Source organism: Pimephales promelas, chromosome 4 (genome assembly GCF_988280905.1).
Source record: "Pimephales promelas chromosome 4, fPimPro1.hap1.1, whole genome shotgun sequence".
NCBI lineage: Eukaryota > Metazoa > Chordata > Actinopteri > Cypriniformes > Leuciscidae > Pimephales > Pimephales promelas.
Window position 1 is genome coordinate 18907400 of NC_142772.1, and position 13233 is coordinate 18920632.

Consider the following 13233-nt stretch of genomic DNA (forward strand, 5'->3'; position numbering starts at 1 on the left):
AAAGTGCAAGTGTTTATGCTATCTATCTTAATTAAAAGTAAATACCCTTTGTTTGAAATTGTATTCAATGCAATGATATTCTAACATTTTGAAGTGAGGCTTAAGTAATCAAGACTAAATAAATAAATAAACTAATAATGAAACATTTTTTTAATAAATCCTAACTGAAGTGCATGTTTTAAAGGCTAAGTTGCTGTTGTGCCTCTGCCTAGGCTCTAAATGATCATTTCACTGATCATATCTAACAATTTTGGAGAAATTAGGCATGGTTTGACAAACAGGGCTTAGATTAAGCCAGGATTAGGCTTTAGTTCAATTAGGACTATAGCTTTTATAAATGTTGCCTTAGATAAAAAAAAAAAAAAAATACTGTTATGCATCCAGAGACAAACAATGACAGTGACATATTGAAGATATGACAAGTTGCTTTCATTTAAAACAGCTCAAACATGCATTCTAGTTTGGGACTAATAAGCTTATCCTTGTCTCTGAAACCAGACATACATTGTGCAAAGTTCCCCTTGTTTTGTTTATAGCTCAAGAATCTAAGTCAAAATAAGCTGTTGATTCATCACACTGTTTGGTGTTTGGGTAAATGGATTTGTTTGACATATTGATAAATTGAAAAAAGAAAAATGTTAGTTTGAATAAGCAGTGGAGCATGTGTATAGCAAACATACTTTGCTTTCACCTAAAACCAAACTAAAAGGTCAAAAGGAGAGGGTCAGTATGAAGGACAAGTTCACCATCCTGACTTTTACTTCCTTGCTATTATTTAACCAAGTCACTCAGCCAAAAATATATAAATGCATGAATAGAATAAATCTAAAGGACTAGTGCTGGGAGGGTCTGCTGGTTAATGATTGATTGTAATCTGATGAAGGTGATACACAAAGGGTCATGAATCACTTATGTTCTGTTTCACACAGGTTGTGTTTAAAATTTTTTAAGCATTTTTGGGCCTGGGCATCATAGGCATATTTTGGGGGACATAAGCTAATGAACCTATGCTGTCCAAACATGCTGTCTAGGTAGGCAACTAGGTATTGAGACACTTCCCACAGAGATTCTTGAGTGGCGTGTCCACTGTAGTACGCACAGGGCGCCACCTGCATATGAGACACTGAGACAGGAACATTAAACTGCTCCTCATTTGCACTCTTTTTAAAAAGGATGGACAAAACAACGGTCGTTTAAAGACGAGTAGATGTGGTTTGTTAAAGCATGACCTGCTGATGGTCTTGACTATCATGTCGGGTGAGTTAGCATGCTCGCTAGCTGTCAAGACATGTTAGACATGTCGCGTCTTTAACATACATCTGGTGGCTTTATTTAATGTCGTCGTCTTTGCGGTCGTATTGAGTTGAGAAACAACATGCGAAATGCGAAGCTCCTGTGGTCATGTTTTGTAAATATGGGAAGCAACAGCACATGCTAACGCGCAGCTAGCCGTCTAAACTTGACCCCTTAGCGAGCTGTGGTACAGTAAGTCAAATGTTACGACAACTAACGGGATGGTCGATCCACACGTAAGTGACACTGAGCGACAAAAATATTTGGAGTAAAAGAAGCAGCATGGATTGAATGACTGTTTCGCTGTGATATTGGGAAGTTTCAAGTGCGTTGATCGTCACTCGAGTTGGCTAGCAGTGTCGCTAGCTAAGCAACCCCAAACAAGTAAGTATTTCTGTTACAGTAATTGGTTTTCGTGTGCGAATGTGGTTTTGCCTTTAAAACACTCCGTCTCGTGTGTTACACTCTATATGAGCATATTATGTTAACTTTGTAACGTTAGATTGGATTCAATAGGCTAAATCATTTTCTTTAATGTAACTGTACAATTTGGCACATGGCAATCTGTCGACTCCTATTGTTGATAAATTAACGGAGTATATGAGTCTGTAACCTGAAGTAAATCTCAGCTGCACTCATTTAACCTATATTCATGCATAATTTATGTCTTCAAGTTCAACTAAGGCCATATATTTGTAAAATAAATACATATATTAACTCTCTTTTCACATTCTCACAGTTTATTTAAATTGTCTTGCGGTAGAAAGGATACAGGGAAATTCAGAAATTATAATCATATACAGCCTAATTAATAATGTTTCATTTGTTAACATTCGTTTTCAGGAACTAACAATGAAAATACTTCTAAAACATTTTACTTGTAGTTAATGTTACTTGCAACATTTGCTACATTCTTCAAAAGTAATGTATAGTTATTTTTGTAACGTTAAGGACATGAGCTAACGTGAACTGACCTACAGTTTATGGAAATGACCATGAACTGTTGTTGTTTTTTTTTTTTAAATGTTTAAAGATAGCCTATGTATCTAGGATAAATATCTTAAAACCTAATATTATAGTTCAAGACTCAAAGTCTGTATCTTGAAGGTAGAGGTCTTGAAGGCATGGTAAAAAAAAGTGTTCACAGCAGTTTTAATAGGACCTTCATAGTTCAAAATTGACTGAAGTCAAACTCTTTAAAAAAATATTTAAAATCAAACCCTGTGACACAAAAGTGCCTGTAGTTGAAGAAACGCCCATAATTTGTGCAACGTTCCTTTAAAAGGAACTCTATCAGCTCAAATCTTACCTTTCATCTTAACCATGTAATAGAGTTCACATTGCAAAATGGTCATGTTTGGAATAAAGTATGTGTTGTGGTTAGGCTGCAGAAATGGCCCAACCCACACCCGACGCTTGAAGGTGATGCTTCAAAAAAATAAAATAAAAAAAAATCTCCCCCGCAGGAAGTCGAGTTCACTCACTTCTGTCTTCTGCTGCAGAAAATCATCCTGTTAAAGGCCTTTGCTCCTTCAGAGAGTTTCTGTTCTCTACATTTCTGTTTAGAGTTGAAAATTAGAGTTGAAGTTATTTTAGCTTATTTCATGAGTTTTGTGAATTTGCATGCATGGGCTTTTCAGACTTGTTTTGAGGTTGGGTTTATATGTGAGATGTCTCTAGATTGATTTAATTCAAAAGCAGAGCTTGAAGTTGGTAACTCAAAAGTGGACTTTTGATGTTTATTTCTTACTTATACTTATTTCATACTTGAAACCACACTGCAAAAATGACTCTTGTGAACTTTCGCAACAGATTTCAATCCAGATTCTACACATCAATGACAGATATTGGGTGATCAGAAACTTTGCCAACATCATTTCAGTCTGACATTTTTCTACTGTTTTATGTATCTGTCACAGTGTAATTACAGGCTTTGCATGGATGCTATTGTTTGGAAGATGATGTTTATTGAATCATTATTGAAGGCTGTTATTGAAAGATTCATTTAAACTTAAAGAGATATCATTCAAGCACTCTAATTTTTCTTTAACCTTGCCAGTACAAATGAGTTGTTGCAGCGTGCATCCCATAGAGTATTCCTAAATATAGAAAGGGCACGAGGGGAATCTGAACGCTTGCAACAGTGCAAACAATATGAGTCAGTTATTAATAAAGAAACATAGTCCAATAGCACAATCCAATAATCCCAGTGTAGGTTAAAGTCAATGTCTGTGTGCAAAGCTTTCTAAACTCTTACTCTACCATCTGACTCTGGTCATTTGCTCAAGGCCTTATTGTAAAACAGTATGCATTTACTGTAAAAGCACTCCTGACCGTTTAGTTCAAGTCAAGGCATTTCTTTTTCTTGGTGCAAATTTCATAATCTTCCGCTGGCCTCTGTGTCCTGTTTTTTTTTTTTTTTTTATGATTCCATAGCAAACAGCAGCAATGATGACAGTCTCAGCTTTGCTATATTACAGTTCCTGCTGTGCTTGATGTGGTATTTCAGTAAAAAGTTTTTGCCTTTTAGAATTGTTATTGGTGTTATTTAATCTAAAGTCATCAACCTTGCTAGTTAACACATTTCAAAAGCTAATGGATTTGGTTCTAAAGACAAAAGTCCAAGATAGCATGAACAACTTTATACCCGTTTCAAAATTCAGCTTGGTTTTATCGCAGTGGTAGTATTGCGTAATATTTATGGTAATATGGTAATGTTTATCGTCAATTTTGGTAACAGAGAAACAGACCCTAGTTTGTTGATCAGACGATGTAATAGGGCTGGGTTGATGATTCATGATTCACATGAATCGCGATTCTATCTTCTACAGATTCTTATCGATTCAGAAATGTCAAATCAATTTTCGAAATGTTTCTTATTAACGTGATGTTGTCAGATCAAAGGCGGTTGCAGTGCAGTCCTCTGACAGTTTAGAGAGCGCACAGACTTGCAACGGGGGAACCATTATGAATTATGAAGCTTTCACATTCTGTCAATTTTAACATGCAATTCACCACTAGTTAAAGGTTGTATCAGCAATTGTGGGTAACGTCACTTCTGTTTGTGTTTGAAGCAAGATGCCAAACACAAGTTAGCTCGCCCCTCCGTCCTGTTTTGTGCATCATGAAAAAAACGATCATGCACGCGTATTTCTTAAAGCGACAAAAACACTTTATTTTCAGATTGACGGTCTACCTCAATGATGGCTGTTTTGTGAACTGTAAAATGTGAACTTGGCTGCTTTAGATTACAAAGTATAATGATGTAGATATAAAATCTGCAGTCGAGCCATGTCATATCTTACAGCTAGTTTTGCTGGTGCTTCATTGGAAGCAGCTGTATGATAAAACGTACCAGAATCAGTCATATATCCTAGCTACAGATCTAACATTATGGGGAAAATAATATCTGGAATAATATTATAATTAGAGCCTGACCGATAAAGGATTTTGAAGGCCGATACGATACAAATATTTTTTGGTTTTAAAATCCGATATATCGGCCGATATTTTTTTTTTTTTTCAGAAACGCGCAACAAAACATTAACAGATTTCCCTAACATTAGTTATTTGTTGTTATTTATGAGTTTTAACTAAAATAATATGATAATGCATTTTAAAAAGAAACTTGTTTCTTTTATTGTCACAACAGAACAGACTGATGATAGTGGCATTAGCTAGCTTTATGGTTAGCTATAGTCTATAATAAGCCATAATTTAGCAATGGATTACGTCATACTGCAAATTGTAAAACATACATTTTCAATATAACAGGCCAAGGAGAGATGATGTGTCTCATTGCTATAACTGTCACGCGCTATTAAATAAATACTTAAGTCACATTGTCAAAAGTTAAAAAGGACAGTCAGTCAACTCCACTGTAACAACGTAACGTAATGTAACTATTACTAGCTAATTCCGCTTCACTCTCGGCTTATTTAACAGCACCAAAACTGGACATGATTTTTTCACAAATTTTTTCATGCTTATTTAAGAGAACTGATGGGGATGTTCTTTTAATTGTTATTCAAGCAATGTATGTATCGTGACCAACTTAACGAGTGTTGCCAACAGGAACGGTGTGTGCCCTCTGGTGGACAAACTACCAGTGGTTCAAGTGTGTTTCGTCCGTTTTTATTCTATTTTTGAAATATTCATTTATCAGCCATTATAACTGCCGATACCGATAGTTTGGAAAATGCCTAATATCGGCAGATAATATCGGCCTGCCGATATATCGGTCTGGCTCTAATTATAACAACTTATTATTATTATTATTATTATTATTATTCGGCTAAAGTTATTCCTGAACGTAGGCTATAGTGTTATAGAGGGAATGCATTGACGTCACTTTCCCGCCGGACCAACCCCCCTCAGCCTGACTGAGTGGCAAAAGAGCTGCTGCGTGCCTGTATTTAATAGGAGAAAATGCGACTAAAACGAACAATTTTATCAATTTAAACTAAATGTTGGATTCAATATAGTGTTCCTTAGAACTTACTAAAGATCCAGTTATCCATGGATATTGACATGCAACAACAACTAATCGATAAAATCGATTATAATCGATTATGAAAATCGTTGTCAACGAATGTCATTATCGATTAGTTGGTCTGATTACGTCACGGGGATTGTTTACATGGAACATGCGCTTCTTACATGCGCTTCATGAGGCACACAAGCAGTCTCTCTTCCTCGCCGCTCTTCCCTGTCTCGCGCGCGTAACACGGACGGTTTGGAGCACATTATCTTCTGTCTCGCATGCACGCTCTTGATTCCGTGAGTTTGGACTAATTTGCGGGCATCAGGAAACCGCTATCAATATGCAGCATACACGAAAATCATTCACCTTAAGGTAAATTCGCCGTTTTGAAACCAAAATAGGTGACCTACGTTAATCGTGTATACTTTATACTATATGAAGCCATACTATAGTATAATGTGAGATAGAAATGTATATTTAAGTCATTAAATTCAAGTTAACCTAAGCTTTTCCCTCCACTGCGGCTGTCAGTCATTCTCTATTCGGTGTTCAAACAGCGCGTCGCGTTACAACAGTTAACACATGATGATCTCTTTCCAAGATGATTCAATGTTATTATTATAATTGATCCGTAGATAAAGGTCTATGATGGTTTTTCTATCTTGCTAGACTTTTATTGCTGTAACTTAATCACTTTCTACTGAGTGTCTGTTAGATCACAACACTATAGTAGAGTCGGCGCAGTATAATTGTTCTTCACGTGCACAGTAGCCTTACTGAAATTTAAAACTGTTAAAAGAAAAGTCTTAATAAACTATTGCATAGATACTGTATAATACACAGTCTTGGTGCTTTTAACTTTAATGCGGCGGACACTGAAGAGCTGCGCGCCGCCCCTGTGACTCCGTGTTGCTTCAAGCGCAGCATTCAGCGCTCGCGATGCGCATAAGCACTTTGTGCAGCTCTTTCATGATCATGTCATAATAATTTTGCGCAATGAAAGCTTATTAATAGCCTTTCTTGTTCTGTCCTATCTATTATATTTTGCTTCCTCACTAAACAGCTGTGCTTTACATTTAAAACAGTTGTGTATCTGATTTTTACGATGTTTTTCATGAATGTGTAACAACAATACAAAGAGCAATGTGTAACGTTTTACCAGAGTTAGTGCTACACTTATTGTCTCTTATTTGTTCCCCACTAAGGAATGCTTTTTTCACTAAATGTTCAGATTTTATAAAATTATTGTGCACTTGTGATATTTCTAGGCTAAGTTTTGCTGAGTTATCCACTAATCTAGTTTACAATAGCATTTTTGTCATAGGTTATGGTAATATATATTTTTTATTTGTTGTTTTTCTTTATAATGAAGTTGTCTGTATTAAGTATATTGTTTAACACACAAAAGAGTGTGGTTTTTAGGGTTTTATTTTGTTATAATAAACAAAAAAATGGAATATAATTTTTTATCCGATTAATCGATTAATCGAAAAAATAATCGTCCGATTAATCGATTATCAAAATAATCGTTAGTTGCAGCCCTACATGCAACCAGCAATCATGTTGCCTGACATTTATGTTTGCCTGATTTTGACACCAGGAAAATAAAAGCAATATAGACCTAAACATAAAGCAAATTTGCCTGTGAACGCTTTATATAAATACAATATAGGTAGCTCTAAATCCACGTGATCACTTATATCAGTGTGATTTATATCCTATATATATATCATCATATCGTCCAGCCCTAATACTTTTTTTTGGTCCATGTTTATTAAAAAACATCCAATATTGCAGAATATGCAATGATAAATATTTAACCCTTTCACGCGTACGATCACACCGGTGTGATCAGTCTTGGCTGGTCCCTGGAGCGTACGATCACACCGGTGTGATTAGAACGTTCAGTGCACACGTCAGCAACTGCTAAATTCAAACTTGCTCTCGCGCGTTGGCTGGCGCTCAGCCAGAGACAGACGCACTCAGTGCTGTCATATATCACAACTATTGAGTGTTTTCAACCACATAATGTTTATTTTAGGTTTCAGACATTTAAATACACATATGTACTACTAGCAAAACAATGATTTTGAGTTTGTAAAATGCACACAGATGTCTATGGAAGCGGCAATAATAATCCTTTCAATTATAATAACGACACGTTTTATTCATATCAGATACACATTGTGTAAGTAGCTTAACATTTGATCCTATTCTTCTCCCAGTTCACCAGCAACTTACTATCATGTATTTCGTGAGAAGTTGATGAATTGACGTTATAAATCCAACAGATCCGATTCTCTGAACTGAAAACGAAACTAAAATGGCGCCGCCCGTTGTGCATAGCAGCTCAACTAACGCGATCGTTATAAAGATGTCTAAACAACAAAACCCATCCACTTGCACATATTTGACAATCGGAATATCAGTGTTTCATGATATAGCTAATACATTTTTGAATATTTTTAATAAAAAAGGAAAAATGACATAAAAGCAGATCGTCATTCATTCCGCGCTCTGTTCTGGTTGTGCTGTGTCACGTGACAAGCAATGACGCGTCACCATGGAAACATTAAAGTGGCAAGTTCTAAATAACGGTCGCCTTGAAAAACTCACGCTGGGGGGTCAGTTAGAATATTTTAAACTTACGTGTGAAAGGGTTAATTAATGAGTTGTTAAATGTTAATTAATATAACAATGCAAAATATATGGGTTTGGTTTTACACCTAAATTCAGCATTGACACAAAATGATAACTGCAAATCCACCTTTCGCTGACTGGAGTCCAGTTGTTTCTGTGAATTGCAGTGATCCATTTGCTCCTCTCTCTATAGCAGTCTGTAAAAATATACCTCCGATTTTGTCAAATCTAGTTGTACAGTCAATCGCAAAGCTCTTGCCCACTTTATATGTGTTGTCTTTTCGCGGCATTCACACTGAAAACAAATACAGCCGCTCAGTCTTTTTGCCACTCACTGTGAGTAACTGCAGGCTCTCCGGCCGACGGTGACGTCACACGCAATGCCCTCTATTGCTAATAGTAGGCTACAATGTTATGGCTACACATCAAAGTAGACGCAACTCACACACTAAATCCCTACAATCTTGCAATCTCAAGTTTAGTTGAGCTTCACTCATATTTTTTAAAGAATTATATTTTCACACACAGTTCACATATAAAAAAAGTCAGCACTAGAAGCTATTCACCTGTCCAGAAGAAACAGTGTAACCTCGGCGTCCGAATTAAAAATGTTCAATTCTTTGAGTTCTCTCCACCGTTCAAAAGCCTTCCCGATTATTATTAGTTTCTTTGACGAAAAACAATGGTATTCCCTTGCCCAAATTCTCCTTCTCTTCTTGGGGATTGCCTCTTCCATGTTAAATGTATCTGGTCCGTTGATAGATGCTGGCTTATTCTTCAGCTCCGACTTCGCGTGCAGGCGCCGTGAACGAGCGCAAAAACAAACAACGCCCCCCTTGGTCTGTGATTGGTTAGAACACTGTTTATTTTGATTTTGAGTGGTGGTTGTTCCCATTTGTTTTTGTGTGCAGATCTCAGAGCCTAGGCTGCCTTCACAGACGCGTTTTTTAGACAGGCAGACAGGGGCTGGCAGCTAGCGAATCGTTAGTTGGGCCTGAAATCATTGATACAACCTTTAAAGCACAAAATAAACATGAATTTATTACATTACTGAAATGTATGTATATCTCATGTAATCACTCAGTGTATAAACCATGGAAGGACGTCAATAAAACAGCTTGTAAATATTATATTTACCTCAGGAAAGCCATTCAATGTCCATGAACTTGTTAGTTAAAAAAAAACTAGAAGAGCATTTTTCTAAATATATGCAATATATTTGTCTTCAGTATTTAATCTGTTTTGAATAAATCTATCAAAACAAGTTTATTACAGTCACAGTTTAAATGTTTGTATTTCAACAATAAATTGGAGTTGAAACAAAATTATATTTAAAATTGTATATAAAAACTACATTATATGTGCAACTTAAATTTGTGTATAACTTTGAATGTTGATTAAATACATAAGATTAATTGATTATTAAATAAACATTATATGCTGCTGTTTCGGTTTTTAGCAAAATGAAAATATAATTTTGGCATTTCGGGAATGCTAACGTGTTTTAAAATGTTCTCACTTAGGCAAATAACCTTGCACATAATTATTAAAACACAAAATTACCATTACAAAGTCTAATTTCCAACCAAAAGCAGCCCATACTAATTCTAAGGCAGCTTTGTAGTTGCCTTGGGTGTCTGAGGAGCTATACTCTGTGGACATGTGGAAAGGGGTAACTAGCCCCCCCACCCCATGCAGTCTTTCCTGAATGCCAACTGCCCTGCGCGCAGTAGTCACTGCAGAACCAGCTTTAAAAGTTTGAATGACCCGCTTTTTATACACGTGGTACGTAACCGCAAACACTAAAATGACATGCACTGTGTGGTACAGTACAAATACTTTTAAGTGTCCCTAATTTTCCTATAAAGAACCACATATTTCCCTTATTTTCCTTTTCAGTAGTTGGCAACCCTTGTTGAAAGATGCATTACAACTTGCCGAAGTTAATCCTATTTCATGTAATTACTCAATCAGTTTTTTTAAACAGGGAAATGCGTCAATAAAACAGCTTGTAAAGCCTACTTAACGTTACATTGACCTCAAAAAAGATATACTGTCCATAAACAGTTATACTGTTGTTGTTGTTTTTTCTAGTTAGCTACAAAAAAAACTCTAGGCCAGTGAATTTTGCTAAATATATTTCACCAAAAATATATATATTTGGTGTTTTGTTTCACCAGAAAGCTGGAGTAGAAACAGTCTTGTTAATTAAAAAATGTTATAAATACTGCCTTATGTGCAATTTAAATGTTTAAGTGCAACTCTGTTTAAGCTATTTGAGTGTTGATTATTAAATAATTTAGATTAATTAATTAATTGATTGATTAATTCATTGATTGATTAATTATTTCGGTTAATTTCAATTAATTTTCGGCCAAGTGCATCCTGAATTTTCAGGTTCGGCCCTCGTTGAAAGCTGAAATCGAAAATAAAATCAACGGCAACCTCAGAGGGGTCAGTCACTTTGCTATTTCCAGTGTTTTTCTCTTAATGGAGAAGGGCCTGTAATATCAGACAGTGTCAGAATTCAGAAGTCAGGATGACTTGTCCAACACCAAATTAGGGCAGGGTGGGATATCAAGTTAATGTGATATTTCTATTTTTTTTAAACGATGTAGGATGAGGCAATACACAGAATATTAATTTAAATTGGGGAAAGTGCATAATAATCCAACTTGTCCTAAACATGAAACATGCTTATAATTTAGGGCTTCAAAATACCTTGTAAGATATAGTTTAACACGGCTTGATGTTCTGATTGATGCCGTCAGATGAGCCTGATGCAATCGAGTCTCCATTAAACCTCAGCCGCAGGCATATACGCCAAACTGACAGAGTGCATATGTCAGCGCAATAATTCTGACTAAAATATACATTTTGCTCAAGTTCTTGTTGTTGGAAATTATATTAAAATTATATAAATGGCACAAGTAAGTGTGTTTTTATGAAAGCAGTAACTGTAAAGTCACTATTGTAATGAAGTAAGCAAATATAGACTAGTAGTGCTCAGATGTGTGAATGTGTGTTCTTACCAGTTAACATTTAGTCGGACTCGGAAGCAAATTGAAAACAAGTCGAAAAAACTGATATTGCCATTCAGTCAAAAAAAAAAAAAAATACAGAGATAAAATACAAAAGCAGGGCATTGCGATAGGCTATAATTCAAGTAAACCGTGCAAGCTTGTCAATGTGTGTACAGTTCACACAGTGGTTGGAACTAGTGTCGTGCTCTTCATAAACAGAAAGGTAAGAGACGTTGTTGGTAGAGTTCACTTGATTTTTCTGCTGCAATGCTTACACCTTCTGTTTTGACCATATACAATATCTATAACTCTCAGATGTGGTTTGATACATAGAGCAGACAGAAGTGAATCCGATCTATTCCATTCCCTAATCCGTGAGTAATACCAAATTGACAGAGACTACATGTTTGAGATCTGATATGGAATTTCTAGGGTGTTATTGATATCTAATAATCTATTGTTGTGTATTATTTCCTTTTCAACGTTTTAAAATCATGTTTTTAGGGTATTTAAAGTGAATAAATAAAAAAATAAAGGAATGTGAAAAACCTTAGATGTAAGTGGCCATTCACACAAGACACATTTATGTGTTTAAAAAGTGCGGAGGGGCCAGAGATGTCTATCTGAAGAATGTCCACATAAACCTGACCCCCTGTTTATATACAGATGTGATTTTGACTAAATAACCTTACAAAGCATCAGGAATCAGGCCGAATGCGAGTTGCTTTTCACTTACACTTTTGCCTATAATTATATATGCCACTATTGAAATCGCTTTTAATGTCAAGAATAGAGATCGTAGTTGATCCATACAGACCAGGCAGGCAACACGAATTATCGGATTAGTTGAAAAATGTAACTATCATAGAGCAAATCCTGTCAATTTAAAGGGTTAGTTCTAAATCTAAATTCTGTCGTCATTTACTCACCTGTTGTTCCAAACCTGTAAGATTTTCGTTCATCTTCGGAACACAAATTAAGATATTTTTAATAAAATCTGAGCCAGTTCTGTACTCTCCATTGACCGCTACGGAGCTACCACTTTCAAAAACTTCATAAAGAGATCGTAAAGCTAATCCACATGAATATGAGGTTTAGTTAAATTCAAAATTTTCTAGACACGATCGCTTTATATGAACGGATAGAATTTAGGCTCTTATTTTATAAACATTGATCAGCAAACATTAACTGAATCTCAACCAAACCTGCTTGACGCAAGCCTCATTGGTTCTTGCTTGAGCTCAGATGTGCTGCGTAACACAAGAATGAACCTCATTGGTTTTCGCACATCAAGCAAACATTCTTGAACTTCCGTTTATCATAACTGATGTGTTGCATTGATGAATGTTTGTTTGAATAAAACCCCAAATAAACTTTGTGGCGAGGGGTGCGTGGTTTGGCGAGATCTGCAGCGGGAGAGCGAGGGCGGAGCCAGGCGGTGAGTAAGCGGGTCAAGTTCAAATGACGAACACCTGTCTGTGATTGCAGTAATTGGCGTGAGGAGACCGCATATAAACAGCCCTGGCAGACAGCACTTTTGAGAGAGACTGGGAGCTCGTGCACGGACCGGCCAGACACGACGTCTTTACTGAGATTGAGCCTATTGCGAAGCTGTAGCCAGCGGGAAGAGTTTTGCCCATTTACTTTCTGTTTGTGATTTGTTTATTTGAGTGACGTTATTGTGAGCGCGGAGGGCGCTGTGGAAAGAGTGAAAAATAAAAGTGCACGAGCCCCAGATATTGCCGACCCTGTGTCTCCTTCCATCACCTACACTTCACACAGAACCCGATCTGT

General features: G+C 36.3%; 1 protein-coding gene across 2 annotated transcripts in view; it reads left to right on the forward strand.

The window, feature by feature from the left end:
• The first annotated feature begins 1065 nt into the window (after positions 1 to 1065).
• jak2b (Janus kinase 2b) overlaps positions 1066 to 13233 on the forward strand; it is a 62987-nt gene continuing 50819 nt past the window's right edge. The window contains exon 1 of one of the 2 annotated variants that reach the window (XM_039661926.2): positions 1066 to 1677. The gene's annotated coding sequence lies outside the window, so the exon portion shown is untranslated. The remainder of the gene's footprint in view (positions 1678 to 13233) is intronic. The other variant, XM_039661927.2, reaches the window with a different exon arrangement.